Source organism: Piliocolobus tephrosceles, chromosome 13, assembly GCF_002776525.5.
Source record: "Piliocolobus tephrosceles isolate RC106 chromosome 13, ASM277652v3, whole genome shotgun sequence".
Classification (NCBI taxonomy): domain Eukaryota; kingdom Metazoa; phylum Chordata; class Mammalia; order Primates; family Cercopithecidae; genus Piliocolobus; species Piliocolobus tephrosceles.
Genome location: NC_045446.1, coordinates 33868263 through 33886401, shown reverse-complemented (window position 1 = coordinate 33886401; position 18139 = coordinate 33868263). Strand labels below are relative to the sequence as shown.

At 38.9% G+C, this 18139-nt stretch overlaps 1 protein-coding gene across 2 annotated transcripts in view; it reads right to left on the bottom strand.

Annotated features, from left to right (window-relative positions):
- Positions 1 to 18139, bottom strand: part of MPPED2 (metallophosphoesterase domain containing 2) — a 180018-nt gene that overhangs the window by 97044 nt on the left and 64835 nt on the right. The window lies entirely within an intron of this gene.

The window sequence follows — 18139 nt, the reverse complement described above, 5'->3', positions numbered from 1 at the left end:
TAGTGGTAACTGTCCACCTAAATGCAACTCCAATTATATTCCAGTATTGCCATCTGGCTGGACAGCAAGAATCATAAGGTAGACCCTTCCACTGTTTATTTTATCCAAACTTTCCTTTACAAATGAGGGCCTTGGCTTGTTAAAAAAGATTTATACAACAAATCGATCTGAACAATCAGACTAGCTTCTAAAGACCCTTCAATCTACTTCCTCAAGCATTAGAAAACTGCATCCAAATCAAGCTTCCACCGGATAGTCACAAGAAAAATTGGTAAAGACATTGTCAGGTTTCATCTGGATCAGCTGTGCGCATGTTTATACAACCTGAACTTGTAGGAATATATGAATACATGGCATGAAGGAAAGAGCATAGACTTTGGAGTCAGACAGATTTGGGAACAAGTTCCTGGTTCTGTCACTTATTACCTGTTAAACTCAAACTCCAAACACACTATTTAAGCTTCACATTACTCATCAGGAAAAAAAAAAAAAAAAAAGAAGAATTGTACAATCTACCTTATGAAGTGGGTATGGGGAATAAGTGAGAGCAGGAAAGGACCAAATACAATACCTGCCACATAAAGGATGATAATTATTATTGTTATTATTATTAATAATTTTGGAAATGCAGTCTCACTCTGTCACCCAGGCTGGAGTGCAGTGGCGCGATTTCAGTTCACGGCAACCTCCGCCTCCAGGATTCAAGCGATTCTCGTGACTCAGCCCCCCAAGTAGCTGGGACTACACATGCCCACCACCACCCCCAGCTAATTTTTTATATTTTTAGTAGAGACAGCGTTTCGCAGTGTTGTCCAGGCTGGTCTCAAACTCCTGACCTCAGCTGATCCCCTCAGCCTGCCTTAGCCTGCCTCAGCCTCCCAAAGTGCTGGGATTACAAGCGTGAGCCATCGTGGCTGACCTATAATTGTTATTTTTATTCTGTCTTCTGTTTTGCAGTGTAACTTAGGTCAGAGGAAGGAGCCCATCTCCTACTTCCTACCTCTTTATTAGAGTATTTAATAAATATCTTTAATAAACTAGTATTGTTGACTGACAAAGTCTCTGATGAGATAAAAGAATATGTTTATTTTTTCCCCACAAAGCCTTTAAAAAGCAACTGAGAAAAAGGTGTTCCTTCCAGCAATAATTACAAAATAAGTGGCAATTATTCTACTGAATAATTAGAGGAACAAATGCAAATCCTGTGTGTTTAAACCATTTAATATTTAAACCATTAAATATGGTGATGATCAAATTAAATAAAAATAACATAAGGCATAAAGGCCATATCTTTTAAAAGAAATAACAATTTTAGAGGCTTTTTAAATTCCTCCCCTCCTTAAGCCTGCAAATAAGAATTTTAAAAATCTTCTTGTAATAACTACTGTTTTTTTTTTGCATGCTGAAATAACATTTGGGCAGATGATGCAGGATTTCGGTATGCAGGAATTCTGCGGGGCAGGGCTGCAGAAGCCAGAATGGAGGGTTGACAGTGAAAATAAAATCTCTGCGTTAACAGCGCCACTGGGGCTAGATGAAAATGGTCTTCCAGAACTTGATTAAAACTAAATTGAAAAAGAACATATTTGGCTAATATTACATTAGACTAAAGTATAGATATGAACCCTAATACTCTCAAAATCTAATAAGAAAAAGCCATCTCAATTTCCAAACTTTCAAAGCATCTTCTTTAAATGCATCACAGATCAATTTACATGGTACTTTTGTCAATAAGCAAAACCAAATCACGGGTTCCAATTGGCTTATATTGGAAAGTGTAAGAGCAAATGCCAGAAAACGCAATTACTGCAAACAAACTCCATTTTCTTCCCTCTGAAGGGAATTTCGGGGAATATTTTATTGCCATCAAATAATATTTCTGAAGGCATCAATACACAGTTCTATTCTCCTTTCCGAGTCCCCACTCACTGTATAATCTAATCCACTCTACAGAATATCCTGAAATTTAGAGAAGTGCCTACGAAAGGGGATATTACCTTGCACACACATCCTATGTCAATTTTAATAATATTCACTCTGGACAGGAAGCTGCATAGAGCAAAATTTAGGATCCAATAAAACTGATTCTTCCCATTTTATAACTCAAAATTTCAATGAAGCATTTCAAGTATAAAATTTACAAAGAAACCCCTCAGAGAAGGTTATTTTGATCAATAGTGACAGTGACAAGATAGAGGGAATGGAAACCATATTCATTTCCTCTTCCATTTTGCTTTCTCCACCCCTCAATGGGCAACATTTACTACTATCAGAGCTCCCCTGAATCAGAGCTACTAAGACTTCCTGGGGGGTGTGAAATCATGAAGCCTCCTTTGGATAAGGTTTTGGTTCCACTGGAGCACCAGTTCCAATAGTCTCCGATATTTCTTTGGCAATGCTTTTGTGGCTTTATCCCACAAGCCTCCCACTGGTATGAAGAAGTAAAAAGTATGTAGTATAATTCCTCAGGAAGAAAGGATTTCTGGAAATTCCATCATGGCCCTTGGTGCCCAAGGTTCCAAGAAGCAGAGTTGGAGGTCTATCTTACTTTCTACATTTTCATTCCTTACTCATGGGCTTTCCAATTTCTAGAGATCTAGGCCGCACCATCTTAAAATGTATCAAAAGATACATTTACACTGTTTTTCTAAATCTGTATTTTCTCCTAATTAGTATAATTAAGGCATAAGGTGTTCCATAAAGTTTTTCCTTAAATAGTTTGAATTAAGTATTTTAAGGAATTCAGGTAATCAGAACGCAGTTGGAGAGCATACGCTGCCAAACACTGTTTCAAAGCAAGACAGCAAAAATAAATAAATAAATAAATGAATAAACAAATAAATAAATAGGTGTCTGGCATGACAGTAAAATGAAAAAAAAAAGTGTTTGCTCTATGAGGGTCTTTGTTCCTAGACATGTGAAGTCAGGTAAATGCATACTATGTTCGCCTTAAATTGTTCATTAAAAAACATGTAAATTTCTCTCCCTCCTCATACATATGCATACACTCTGTCAAGGAGCAGATAATCCCCTACTTTTTGGTTTGCTTCTGTTATGGGCTGAATTGTGTTTCCCCAAAATGCATATTTTGACGCTTTCATCCCCAGTATCTCAGAAATTGACCATGTTTGGAGATGGTCCTTTAAAGAGGTGATTAAGTTAAAATGAGGCCACTAGGGTAAGCCTTAATCCAGTATTACTGGCGTCCTTATTAGAAGACACTTGGACACACAGACACCAGGATGCGCATGCATGGCTGAAAGGCCACGTGAGGACATAAGGAGAACACAGACATCTACAAGCTCTTTAAGAGAGGCCCAAGGTGAGACCAAACCTGCCAGCACCTTGATCTAGCCTCCAGAGTCTGGAGACTCTAGCCTCCAGAACTGTGAGAAAATTAATGTCTGTTCTTTAAACCAAGTAGTCTGTGGTTCTGTGGTTGACAGCCCCTAGCAAAATAATACCCTTCCTAGAAGGGTGCCTTGGCTTAATCCTTCCTACACTAAAGCTGGGTGACCTCATCAAAATATAAATCTGATCATATACACTCCCTCACTTAACAAGGGTTTACTCACCCAACTTAGCATCTTCCCAGATTCTCTATTATTGCCCACAGACAAAGGGCCAAATGCTCCATGGTATGGTGTGAAGAACTCTCTGTGATCTGGCCCTGCCAGCCACTTCCCCACTTGTATCCAGAGCTCTGAGCTTGCCAAGTGCTTGCAGTTCACAGAATGAGGATTTGTCTGAGTTCTCTTTCTCCCACTTGACTATGGCCCTCAGGAGGGTTCCAACTATATTCATCTTTGTATTCCAAGAAAGTTTCAATCATTATTTATCAAATAGATGAATGAATGAAGAAATAATTCTATATTGCCTGAGAATCATGTGGATATGACTAGCGAGGGTCTCAATTTTGGATGCGAAATGACCTTTAAGTGTTATAAATCCTATTTTTATTTTATTCAAGGATGACACCAATTATATACATCACAAAGTATACTGTTAATTTTCTATTAATAAGCTAAGTCTGATTTTCAAAACCTGTTATACAGCGGCTTTTTTTTTTACTGGGAAAGGCAAAAGGGGGCAAAGAAATTGGCCCTCCTGTAGTAAGGGCTCCCTTTTGTTGAATGAGTGAACAAATAAATGGATGAATAAATGAATAAATGAACTATATACATCACACAAATAATGTTACAATTTCAAAAGAGAAGCGAATTATTGCTGCATGGTTGACACTATGCACTTAAAGATTTTTCCAGCCTTTGTTCCCGGTAGCTCAGAGGAGTAATCAATAGATGGAGTTAATGGAATAGCCATTCATTATTTGAGGAAGCTGCCTGTATTTCTTCATGGTATCCCTTCATCTGAAAGTTTTCACCCGTCAAACTGTCAGGAAAATCACTGCTGTTTTGACAGCTGGCTTTGCAGAGGCCACTCTTTATAAATGAGCCTACTGCCCAGGCCCAAACAGGACACATGTGTGCATCTTCTCAGGCCCCCAAGCCACTGGGTCAGATGAAAGAATCCACGCTAACTTACGTGCAAGGCTAGTTCTATCCCTTTGCTTCCAACAGAAAATCAAGGGACAGCAGGGGGCTCCTGACCTTTTATCCTCTAATTCCAGGCTTAACGAAATTCCAACCTAGCACAGTCCTCAGAGATTTGAATCATTCCTTCCATGGAATGGGAAACTAGACCTAGCAAGGCTGAAGGACTCCTCCAAGGTCACCCGATGACTTAGTTGCAATATAGAACTTCTGATTTTGCAGACCAATCCTCTCCTTCTCCACCATATCACATCATCACCGGGTCAGAGATTCAAATGATTCACTTTGCAAATCAGAATATTTAGGTTCAGAGAAGCTAAGAAGCTTTTCTAAAGACTGTGCCTACAATCATGAATCCTGGGTGCTAACATTCATCTGCCACTACCAGCAAGAATCATGCAGTAACACCCAGGCATATAGTCACTCATTTCTTCTTATTTCATAGACACAGAGGGCTAATCAAATTTCACTGTTAGGATGTTCTTTTGTTGTTAACCTGTACTATCATGGTTTATGGCCATTTTCTTTTTTCATTTGACTCATGGAAGGCATCTATTTATCCATCTTAACCATGAACTTAAATTAGGGAGTAATTTAAGATGATAGAAATTATCTCTCTGGGTCTAGCTACTGTTCTTCCAAGTTTTTCTTCTGTCTCTGACACTATCCCTGAGGTACCTTTAATGAAACTCAATGGCAAAGTTCTTCCATGATATGAACATCACAACTTTTACTTTTATTTTCATCAGTAGCTAAGGGGCTATATTTGCTTATCCTCAGCCAATACAGCATCTCTTTTTCATATCAATACCACCAACGTGGTTTCTCAAGGTTGACAGCAAAAGATTTTCCAGATTGGTATCTTTTTATAATATGTAGGCCTAGTATTTCATTTCTACATGTCTCTAAAATGCCAGCTTTCGTTCTTCACTAAGATTATTTTCCTCAAAGTGGAAGCTAAGGCCCAGATCATTGACTCTTAAATGGTGAAAATGAAGGGTGACTTTCTTTGAAAAAGACTACTTTTATTTATTTTTTAAAATCGAATTACTTTCGAGTGTTTTGACCAGAAACTGGAGATTAGATACACTTGTTTAAAAATAAGGTATTTTTGCAGGGTTTAACTTAATTCTCCAAAACTGAGAACTCCAATCTCTTCTACTCAAACCCATCCGAAGCTTATAAAGTTGATCCCTTACTAGGAAAGTGTGGCCAGATTTCAGCTCTTCAGGTTAAACTGCTTTTACTTTTTAACTCTGTCATGTGGCATTTCACTTGCAACCCCATATTCTCAGATTCACCCACTTTGTGGTTTAACTCTCTCTTCCCTCATTTTTCTTTACATTTAGGCTCATTTCAAGGGTTTTGCGAAGTCGGGTCTCAGTCTAATTTTCTAATCCAGTAGCATTGGATAAAAGAAATCCCATTAGATTCCATTAAATCCCACTAAGCTTCTGACTCTCTCAAAAGTCAGGATGAGGTTTGATAATGAAATAGGGCCCCAGAATGCCATGAAATGATCACAGTCTTTCTACAACCTCCAAGAAATATTCCCTGGGGTCTTAGGATGTGACTGGCAGTATGATGGGGCTGGCTGGGAATATAATAATGCAGCAAACAGAACAGGGTCTCTGGCCTTATGGAACTTATATTTATGTGGGAGTAACAGATAATAAAGAAGTAAATAATCTGCTAACATAACTCAGATTATAACTGCAAGGAAGATAATTAGCAGGTCCTATGAAAGGGAGTAACAGAGAAAATTACCAAGATACGGCAATCCAAGAAGGTGTCTTTAAGGGGGATCAGTCAATATTTTGTCTACCTAGCCCTTTATCAATGAACAGTAAAGATAGCTAAGAAATAAACTTCCTTGATTATGAACAGCACAATGTAAGAAGGCAGGAAATACATGCATGCACACCACACATGCACATGCACACACACCCCTCCCCAGAGGTGTTTAGAACAGTATATCAAGCACATAGTTCCTTGTAAATCTCAATTTTCATTAGAACACTCGGTGCAATTATCTATAATTGATTAGCTGACAATTAACTGGATAATATTTTTTTTAAATCTACCCTTGTAATGAAAATTTTTTCTAAAATATTCAATTTTCCACCTTCGGAAGGCAAGCTACTAATGGTCTAATGTTGAAGCAACTTTGAGGAGATTAAAATGCAATCCAATAGCAAGATTGGGCTAAATGTGTGTATACTCTGAACGTTAATTCCTGTTGTTGCTCTTGTGGTTATTGTCTGGGCGTGGTTTGGAATAGTTCAACAAAGCTAACATATGTGTTTATTTTCTTAGACTCTACTTTTGTCTCCTTAAAAATTCTCATTATTATTGGGAATTGGACTCTGGGGAGTTGAGGTATGCCACAACACAATGACTTCACTGAGGAGACACCAAATAGGCAGTAGTAACAGTGTCCTGTGAGGACTCTGTCTTCACTGGGCTCCCAGAAGTCCTGAGGGGGAAGATGTCCTCATGACTAGGGCCATGAGCCTTGGTTCCAGGGTCCCCTTCCATGGTCATTCTACTTGGCCACCATTGACTTTCCGTATGTTGTTCATGTGACCTCAGACATTCAGTGCCCTTGATGGGATTTTTCTCTCACCTCTGCCAAGATGGCCTGGATAATGACATTAGGAAGCCATGGCACCCTGTGCCTTGGCCCAGAAACAGATCATTTCTCTTTGTGTACTGGGGCAAGTGGGGTGAAGGAAAAACTTTGTTCAAAGAAAAGTTTATGAAGAAGTTTGAATTTACAAAACAAAACAAAACCTGAAATTAGGTCTGCTGTTGTTGTTGGGGGAAGGAGGGAGGGATAAAGTTTTACCCCACAACACCATATTTCTAGCCTCTCAGGGCCCTTGGAAAAATCACTACCCTAGAACCTGTATTGTACAAACCCTTTAATGATTATAAGGCCTAAGATAGTCACTTTAGGCCAGTAGTTCCCAAACCCGTTTGATCTTCCAAATTATGTACAAGTTAAAAAGTAAATCATGGCCGGGCACAGTGGCTCATGCCTATAATCCCTGCACTTTGGAAGGCGGAAGCGGGCTGATCACCCAAGGTCAGGAGGTCAAGACCAGCCTGGTCAATATGGTGAAAACCCGTCTCTACTAAAAATACAAAAAATTAGTAAAGTGTGGTGGTGCACGCCTGTGATCCCAGCTACTTGGAAGGCTGAGGTGGGAGAATGGCTCTAACCCTGGAGGCAGAGTTGTGCTGAGCCAAGATCATGCCACTGCATTCTTCTGCACTCTAGTTTGGGACAACAGGGTGAGACTCTGTCTCAAAAGGAAAAAAAAAAAAAAAAAAGAACAAAGTAAATCAATTTCCAGGCTTTATCCTGAAAGATTCTGTTTTCTAGGTCTGAGTGGGCCATGACCTTAAAAAAACAAATTCTTCCATTTTTTCTTTGCATCTCTAATGAGAGATAAGATCTCAGTGACCAGCATTATCCTAGCAATGAGGGAAAATGGGGGCCTCCTGCCCTACTGCCCTACTTTTATTCTAGTCCAGAGACTAAGAGTCCTCAGTCCACCCATGGTTAAGCCTAGCTCCTCTATAGAGGGAAATGAGCTCAAAACCATTAAAATAATACAGATGACTGTTTTTCTTTCTCTTTTTTTGGTCAGACCTTGTCTTCTGTGCACATCTCTCTTTCAAGAGGTCTAGCCAGGGATTCTTGCTACATTCTACCAGTGGGCTCAGATACCAACCAAGTGTCTTTCCATCTCTTGGTGGCCAATTGATGGTGACAGATAATTAGCTTGAATTATTAAAAGTATAGTTCCAACACTATCTTCAGAATCTCAATATGCCAAATATGTGATCTTCAGGAACTAAAATATTCAACTCTGGATGGATAGGACAGAAGGTTAAACTGCTCCCAACAGCCATGAAACATAACAGGTGATGATAGGTTAAGCCTCTCAGAACTTTGGAATCTGACCACATAATAGGAACCTGTCATCTTCTCTTCTGAGATGATTTCTATGGGAAAGGGACACAGGTGGCTAGAAGTCTCTCCTACACATGGATCCTGGTATAACATGGACAAAAGAGGAAACAGAAGAAGGAAAGAAAAGAGAAGAAGGAATAGAAGAAAAGGAAACAAGAAAAGTAAAGATTTCAGGATGAAAATAGGAAACAAGATGACAGCCATGATATTTTAAAATGTTACCCAAGCCTATCTCAGTCACTGGCCAAGCCTCACTACAGCGCCATGGCCAAGCCTCACCACAGCGCCATGCCCAAGGGATTCCATTCTAGGAAGACCATAGGCTACTTTCCTCAAGGTGCCATGCAAAGATACTTCATTACGAGACTCATTAAGCAGATGCTATTGATGGCACACTCAAATCCTCACCCCACCTTTCCTCAACAGCACAGCCCCCAGTTTTATTCATGTATTCATCTTTCCCTGGGAAGCCGAGTGCTCCAGAAAGGTAAACTTATTCTGAGACCCAGGCGAGCTTATCTTGATTAGTTAGTACCTCTATTTCCCTTGCCAATGACTGGTTTAATGAGGTGCAGTCACCCAATCCTGGCCAGCGAAACATGAATTAAAGTCTGTGGATGGGCTTCAAGGAAGTGGTCATCACCTATATACAAAGAGACATACTGGAAGAAATGACCTTGTTTTTCCAATGAACACTGTCATGACTTCATGCTACACCTGGAACTTCAGCAGCAGTCACTCTCAAACCTTTGGGACAAGGCCACCATGTGAGAGGAATACTGAAAGAACCTGAATTCCTGGTATCATCACTGAGCCCCTGAATTACCAGATGCTGAAAATTGCTTTGTGCCTGGATATTTTTTTTTTTTTTTAATGAGTGACTAAATTCCTTGTTGCTTACAGCATTTTGTTTCTTACAGTCAAAAGTCTCCTAACTGTTCTACGTTTACATGTTCATAAATTCCAAAAATAGTGTTTCAACCAAACAAAGCTCTTTGTATACCTTCTGCTTCTTACAACATCCTGGTAAGAGATTATAATTTGATTTGCTGCCTCTGGCAAGGATACTCAGTGTCCCTGTAAATGAAATCAAATGATGATGACAATTATGAGATTTGGAACCAACACATCCAATATTTACCTCTGTCAGGCACCATCCTAAAAAACTGCAGGTCTGGCGCAGTGACTTAGGCCTGTAATCCCAACACTTTAGGAGGGCGTGGTGGGCAGATCACCTGAGGTTAGGAGTTCAAGACCAGCCTGGCCAATATGGTGAAACTCATCTCTACTAAAAATACAAAAATTAGCTAGACATGGTGTCACACGCCTATAACCCCAGCTACTCAGGGGGCTGAGGCAGGAGAATCCTTTGAATTTGGGAGGCAGGGGTTGCAGTGATCCGAGATTGCACCACTGCACTCCAGCCTGGGCAAAAGAGTGGGACTCTGTCTCAAAACAAACAAACAAAAAACCTTTATACGTTTTACAGTAACCTTATGAGGCAAAATCTATTATCCTCTTTTACAGATGAGCTAAATGAAGTCTACAGAGGTCATCATGAAAAGAGAGTGGAAAAGAATGGCCTGGTTTAGGATAATAGGAGTATACAGAATATATCCCTAATCCTGGCAATCCATTTTATCCATAAGCAAAAAGGTGGTGCCTGAGAACCAGGGAAGAGCTCATTAAAGCTCCAATTATGAGGACTTATCAGCAGAGAATTTAGTAAGTCTGAACTAGATTCCAGGAATCTGAATGTTTAACCACCTGCCTGAGAGATTCTGATGGGCAGTCAGACTTAGGAGATAGGAACTAGGGGCTAGAGAAAACTGAGGTGCCCAAGATTTGGGGGATATAACAGGATAAATTGAATTGAATTGTCTCTCCTGATCTCTGAATTCCTTTCCAAGTAGGTATGCAAAAGGCTTCAAAAGCTAACCACCATCAGAGTGGTTGTACAACCTTAATTCTTACTATAGATTTAGCATCATAAACCAAAGTTAATTTGCTTTCTAAATCCTACAGGACCCCAAAAGTTGTATGTGTTTCCTTGTCTTCTTGACAATCTTACTAATGCACTACCCCCAATTTGCCTCACAGACAGCTAAGAACCTCTTGGAACAGACACAGAATAGCCTTTAATGTGAAGAAAACTTTAAAATCCCATCAAGCCAAAATCAGTCATTTCAAGAACTTTGTATTGGAGATATTCCAAAGTCTAGACTGACTCTGAAGAGTTAAAATAAAGTAGGCATACATTTCCACCACAGCAATTTTCTGCCTACCACAGTCATAGAGCATGAATATGAACAAAGATGAATGACACTATAGCAGGCACAGCAAATGCATGGTATGAGTAACCACACCCCTACCCTACAGCATGAGAGACACTGCTGATAAATCATAACATCTTTCCCACTGAGTTTGGATATAGCATGAGGATCCTTCTTAACAAAGTGCTTCAGGGAGCCACTTTAGATTGATCAGAGTTGGCAAATATGATGAACTCCCTCTGCCACACCTGTGCTGAAACCCCTTCAAAACAGGAATAAAAATTAAGCTCGCTCTCTTCTAGAAGGAAAAAACAGCGCGCATTCATTTTTCCAGACACTCTTCTGAAGTATCCGAGTCTCATTATTATTATTTCTATAGGTCTTCATTTCTTGTTCTTAAAGGGTACTGTTTGCTGAATTTAATTTAATGTTTTCTACTACTTTGGCTAAAGGACGTAGCATTTCCCTAACATGAATATTAAACTCAGAAGAGCCCATGAAGCACTGGAGCCAAAACAGTTAATTAGCAAGTCACCAAGGCTGGTAGCAAGAAGCAGGAGGCACGGCTTAGGAAGCTGCCCATTTTTCTTGCAATAAAGAAAATAAAGACAGTAATTCTAAGAACATTTATTAACCCCCCAGTATGGGTAATTGCCATCAGATGTGGGTCTGTCAGTCTTGCATTAACATAAGCTACTTCATCTTGATTTTCAATGGCACTGTAATGCCCATGCTACTGTAGATAAGTGCTAACACTGGAATTTTGAGAACCAAGCCCTGTGTCCAGCAAATGCTTTTAAAAGAATTTCACTCTCAATGGTTGCTTGCCCAGAAGAAATTCATTTTGTGTTTAAAAAAAAAAAGAAAGAAAGAAAACAAGGAGGCATTCAATTAAACAAGCATTTTCTTAACTCATTTTAAGATAAACTCTTACATTCCCCAACAATTTCTCCAACGGATGCAAACGTGGAAAGAGACTCTGTATGGGTGGCTGTATGCTCCATTCTGTATTGGTATATGAAATAAAATAATGGAATGGTGATAAAACAACAACAAAAAAAGAAAAGGCTTTATAATAGTCAGGACACGCCAACCAATTTTAAATTGAATTACACAGCCTGCTAATCTTTATGATGGGATGGAATTTATTTCAACATTATGCATTATACTAAAATTTGCAGCAATTCTCCCTCCCGACTTCTTAAGCTGCTACCCCCACATACTCCCCACATGTCTCCCCAGTGGGAAAGCTTCCCTTCAAACCCAAAAGCAGTCTTCCTGCTGACTAGGAAAGCACGGCACAGCTCTATGCAAGATTTCATTTTTATAGCTATTGTTAGTTAGTGTATATCTATATTCTGTGCCAGGGCATACACAAACACTTTTATGAACACTGGGCATATTTTAATAATCACAAGCACAAAATTTTTAACAAGGTAGATTCAAGCCTATGTACACAGTAAAAGAGATTTTTTAAACCAACAATATTGAGGAGCTTTGCCATATTTTACAAATGAATGGACAGAACACTGTACACTATATATTTGATGAAGCAATCACACTTCAGAAATTCCGGACTATCCATGTCAAGAAGACATAATAACCCTGCTAAAGTATAGGCCTATGTGTCTGGGACGTGTCCTTCCTTATCTTGCGTGTTTCTCTCTCTCTAGGCAATGGAACAGCGTACTAATGAGAAAGGAAAGAGCTTGTCCTGTAAGCACGAACACCCTCGTACTTCAACCCATCTGGCCCTGATGAAAAGAACTACAAACGGACGAAGAAAGAAGTACCATGCCAAGCTTCTTGATCTTTCCTCCTTCTGTCATGGGAGAAGGAGTCTCCATAGTTACCTTAGTAAAATCATGTATAAACTATTTCTAAAAAACAAAACCCTTCTTAAAATTTAAGTTCCTACCTGATACCTTACACTATGGATTCTTACTCTGCGATGCATTTTGGTTTACTTATAATAAAAATGAGGAACTCACCCACCATGTACACTGACTTGTGAACAACAAATTCATGCTATCACTGAACTATATCCATGATATTTTTTAAAAAACAATTCCCAGGCAGGCAAAGAGATCATACATTAGATCTGAGAACTACTAAAAGAGTTTATGGTAAATTATGAGCCACAGAACAGCTACCAAGAACCATACACAGTCTCTGCTTAGGATCTTTCTAGATATTCTAGATACTCTTTTAACTGACAGTTTCCAGTCTCTCTGAGACACATACTGTCTGCTGCCCAACATGCACTTACTAACAGCAGCCAGAGGCTGTCTATAGTAGACACCTGTGCTCTTCTGCTCCATGCATGGTTGTCCTAGAGCCACCTGTGTTTATCTCCAAACCAGTTTATCCAGCTGTATTTTTTAATGTAATCATCTCATGTAATTATAAATGACTTTAAAAATCATAGCATTCTACAAGGATTCTGCACTCAGATTGTTTCACAAGCATCTTTATGTTCACCAATAAATATGCCAAAATGAAGATGTGATAAATTTTTAACAAAGATGAGAAATTCAAAGTGTGATTTACCCAAGAAAGACAGTGCTGACCTGTAATTACTGCGTCCATGCTTAAAGGGAAGGCTTCAGTTCTACCCCAGAACACTGACCAAAGCATGCACATCTTATGCTTCACATTAAAATAAAACTATTTAGCCATATGATTATCATTTGTATGGGTTCCTACATTAGCTGACTTTTTCGATGAACTGAACACTTTTCGTTCCTTCTCAGGTTGGATAAGGCGGCTTTAACTGGACTAGGAGCTGCGTATGTACAAGACTGTGAAGATGGAAGTCTTTCCTGCCTTCCCATCACCGTTAACTCTTGCATGGCCTTTTCAAAGGACAAAACCTCCAGATGCATTACAAAAGACATACATTTTGGTTTTGCATTTTTGGTTTCTATCTATTTGTTGTTGTTGTTGTTGTTGTTGAGACGGAGTCTCGCTCAGTCGCCCAGCCTGGAGTGCTGTGGCCGGATCTCAGCTCACTGCAAGCTCCGCCTCCCGGGTTTACGCCATTCTCCTGCCTCAGCCTCCCGAGTAGCTGGGACTACAGGCGCTCGCCACCTCGCCCGGCTAGTTTTTTTGTATTTTTTAGTAGAGACGGGGTTTCACCGGGTTAGCCAGGATGGTCTCGATCTCCTCATCTCGTGATCCGCCCGTCTCGGCCTCCCAAAATGCTGGGATTACAGGCTTGAGCCACGGCGCACGGCCTGGTTTCTATCGATTTTTATGGATGAATGATTAGTTTACTTACTTTCATAGTATTAAATGTGTATGCTTAAAGATTCATTTTGGAATTCATATATAAAATCACATTCAGGACCAGGCACGGTGGCTCACACCTTTAATTCTAGCACTTTGAAAGTCCGGGGTGGGAGGATCATTTGAAGCCAGGAGTTCGAGGCCAGCCTAAGAAACATAGGGAGATCCCCATCTCTACAAAAAAATTAAAATATTAGCCGGGCATGGTGGTGTACAATTATGGTCCCAGCTACTTGGGAGAATTGCTTGAGCCCAAGAGGCAGAGGTTACAGTAAGTGGTGATCATACCAATGCACTCCAGCCTGGGCAACAGAGCAAGAGTCTGTCTCAAAAGCAAACACACAAAATATATATGTACATACACAAAAAAGTATGTGTGGGTGTGTATATATGAATACGTATGTGTGTATATATACACACACACTCATATATATACACATATATATGTGTGGGTGTGATTTTAGCATTAGTAATAGCCTATAAAACATACACATATAATAATACTGATGGTGGTAGTAGTGGTAGTAATAGTAACAGTAGTACTGGAGCTATTAGAAGGAATGCTAGAATACACATATATATCAGTGTAAAATCATAAAAATGACTTTAAGGATATATATGTATGTGTGTATATATACATACTTATACACATATACACATACACACACATACATACACATTTCAGGCTCTGTAGTTACATTGCTTCCTAAATCCAGGATTTCTATGAATAATGGATTCACAAAATGAAGAATATACAATGAAAATACTAAAATATCTGTTAGGTTTCGTAAATTCCTAAGTTACAGCTAACTATTCTAGTATTCCTACTAGTAGCCCCAGTACTATTATTACTATTACTACCATTACCGTCCCAATCACCACCATTACCATTACCATTACCATCACAATCACCACCACTAATAACATTATTCTATGCTCTTGGTTGATTAACAATTCCAAATTGAGGTAACAAAGGGAAGAACTACACAGGACTTGGTGGGCACTGAGTCTCAAACGACTAGGGGATGTGATTAATTTTGAGTCAGCAAGTTAATTTACAGTCAGAAGAACTTCCTAACATTGTTCTCAACATTTTACAGACAAATCATGGCTCAGAGGTTGTATCTTTTATAGTGAGATGTCTGCCCTCACAGGGGCAAGTACAGTCTCTTCAAAACCAAAAGGAGTTTTACCTCCTAATTCCAAACAAAGAAGGATAAGTGAGATTCATAAAAATGGCAGTGAGAAGGGAGACAACACAGTTTAATCGTACACGTTTACCCTGAAATTAGAAGAAAAGAATGCTGCTGCTTTCCTGCTCTTAAAATTTGAACAGTTAAAAAAATGTTAAAAATGTAAAAAAAGTTTACTTCAGTTTCATAATGTACACAAAACTTGCTGCAGTAACATCTATGATAGATCAATAATGCATGTTATAGTTAGCTGCTTAATTATTCATTTTGGGTGTACTATAAATATGGTATCAACACAAATTCCAGATGTGAAAAAAGCTGGGAAATTCAGGCAACGTAACCAAAATTAAAAGTCATTTTCTCCCTACATAAATGCTAAAATAAGGCAACCAAAAAGAATGTTCATTTGGGGGACAAATCAAAACAGAAGACTTCTTTTTGTTTGCCTTTTTTATTTCACTTTTTATTACCTATCTTTGGTTAATGTTTTGTGCTAGCATTTATTTTTATTTGTCACCTATGACTTTTTGATACTGTCTCATCTGTCATTTTCATATACAGTAAGTATTTGGAAATGACAGGAGCATTTAGAGCATTTGATTTGAGCATCTGTAATAAATAGCCTATAAAACATACATCACTTCTTAAAAGAACTATAAATTTCCTTAGTCAAAATGTCACTTTTTATGTTAAAAAACAGTGGAGATTTTTATAATGTTCCAGAAAATAATTATGTTGGAAGAAATGACTTTTCATTTTGGTTGCAAAGGTTGTTCACTGTACAAGAAGTGTAGCAGCCAAGGCGGTAAGTGGGAGCTATCTGCCATTCACTGAGTATGTCCCCACCAGGCCCAGAGGACACCTCTTTACACTTTGTACAAAAGCACCTTACAGAGAAGCAGCAGCCCCAACCAGAAATAACATATTGGAAAAATACTGAAAAATTTTTAAATGAAAATGCACAACTACCCCCACTTCCTTCCCCAAGTGGTAGTGATGGTGGTGGTAGTGGTAGTAATAGTCATAATAGTACTGGGGTTACTAGTAGGAATGTTAGAATAGTTAGCTGTAATTTATGAATTTTGGGGGAGATTTAGGAAACCTAACTGACATTTTAGTATTTTCATGGTATATTCTTCATTTTGTGTATCCATTATTCATAGAAATCCTGGATTTAGGAATAAAACAGAAAGGAAAGAAAAAAAACAAGAATAAACAAAACCAAAACCAAATGTAGGGATGTAACCATAAGTCTGGAACTGAATCACCCCCACCAGTCCCATTCAGGCTAAATTATGAAAGCTTGCTCATTAAATGCCTTTGTAAGGGCTATTCGATTCACAACTCTGGAACGCGCCTTCAAGTTTCCACAAGGACTAACAGCCAGGCCAGAAACACACAGAGTATCTCAGAGTCCAAGTGTCCAGTACCACAAACCAGATTATCAAGGCTCTTTGGATTTCATTATTTAGCACTTTCTGGTCAGCAGTCTAGCAGCATTCCATTAAACAAACCTAGTTTATTTGACATTTGTTACAAATTTCATTAATTGTTAAAGTTAATTAGGACACCAGGCAGTATCTTTTGAAGCCAAAATATGTATTAGGTAACTTTCTAATGTAAAATATCTTCTGATCTTTGCCAGTAAAATGTAAGATCTAGAAATGAAACAAATATAACTTCAATCGATTCCACGTGGCTACTAGTCTCTAGGATCCTGGAGTCCCACCCTTCTTGTATGCCACAGAAGAATGCAGGATGTGGGACATAGATACTGCCCCTTGGAGCTCTGTGACCCAGAGCATGGTAACCTCTCTGAGTTGCAGCATCTGGAGCTGCACATCAAGAATAACTTCCTTATATGTTTGCTAGGAGGACTGAATGAGATAAATGTATTTGCAAAACATACACCTAGCGTGGTGTCTTGTCACTTAATATACAGTAATTCTCATGATTATTAGAAATGTAGGTCCAAATCCTAACTTCATAGGACTGTTTCCATTAAGAAATCTTCATTCTTTAAGGCAACAAAGTAAGAAACAGTGTTTTGATTTGGTTTGATTTTTAAAACTGACTGCAATGCATGATTTTGTATAGAAGCCTGGAATAGAAAAATAAATGTCATAAATGGCATGATTAAGATAACTGGAAAATTTTGAAAAAGGTCTATAGATTACAAAATAGAGTTGTATTAATTTATATTTCTTGATTTTGATAACTGTAATGAGCTCACGTAAATGAATATCCGTGTTCTTAGGAAAGACACATTGAAATGTCTAGGGTAAAGGGGCATGATGTCTATGACTTAAATTCAAACGCTTCAGGAAAACATACATACACATGCACACTCCCCCCACCCCAAACACGCACACACCTGGAAAGAGAATAATAAAGCAAATGTAGCAAAACATTAACAATTGGGGCAATCTGTGTGAAGGGTGTATGAGTGTGTTCATTGTATTATTCTTGTAACTTTCCTGAAACTTGAAGAAATATTAATTTAAAAAGAATTAATCAATGGAGGCCGCCCATCTGTGTAAGAAGTGCTGTCTGCACATTTAACAGGCCTGATGCGAGGCCCTTCTGGGACTTAACCTTGGACTCCACTCCACTTTCACCTCTCTAGGCTAGTGGCCTGCCCTGCGTGTGGGAATGGCTGCACTGAATTACGTGGACAGAGCTGTAATTATGTCGTCTTCCCTTTCATCTTCCTTGCAGGACTCCAAGTGAGAATATGTGGAGTGAGCTAATGATTTGCCACGTATCTCTGATGAGTACTATATTTATTTGCATCATAATATCTTCATTTCCTCCCCCTGCACATAACGCCACATTGACAGCAAGGTCAGT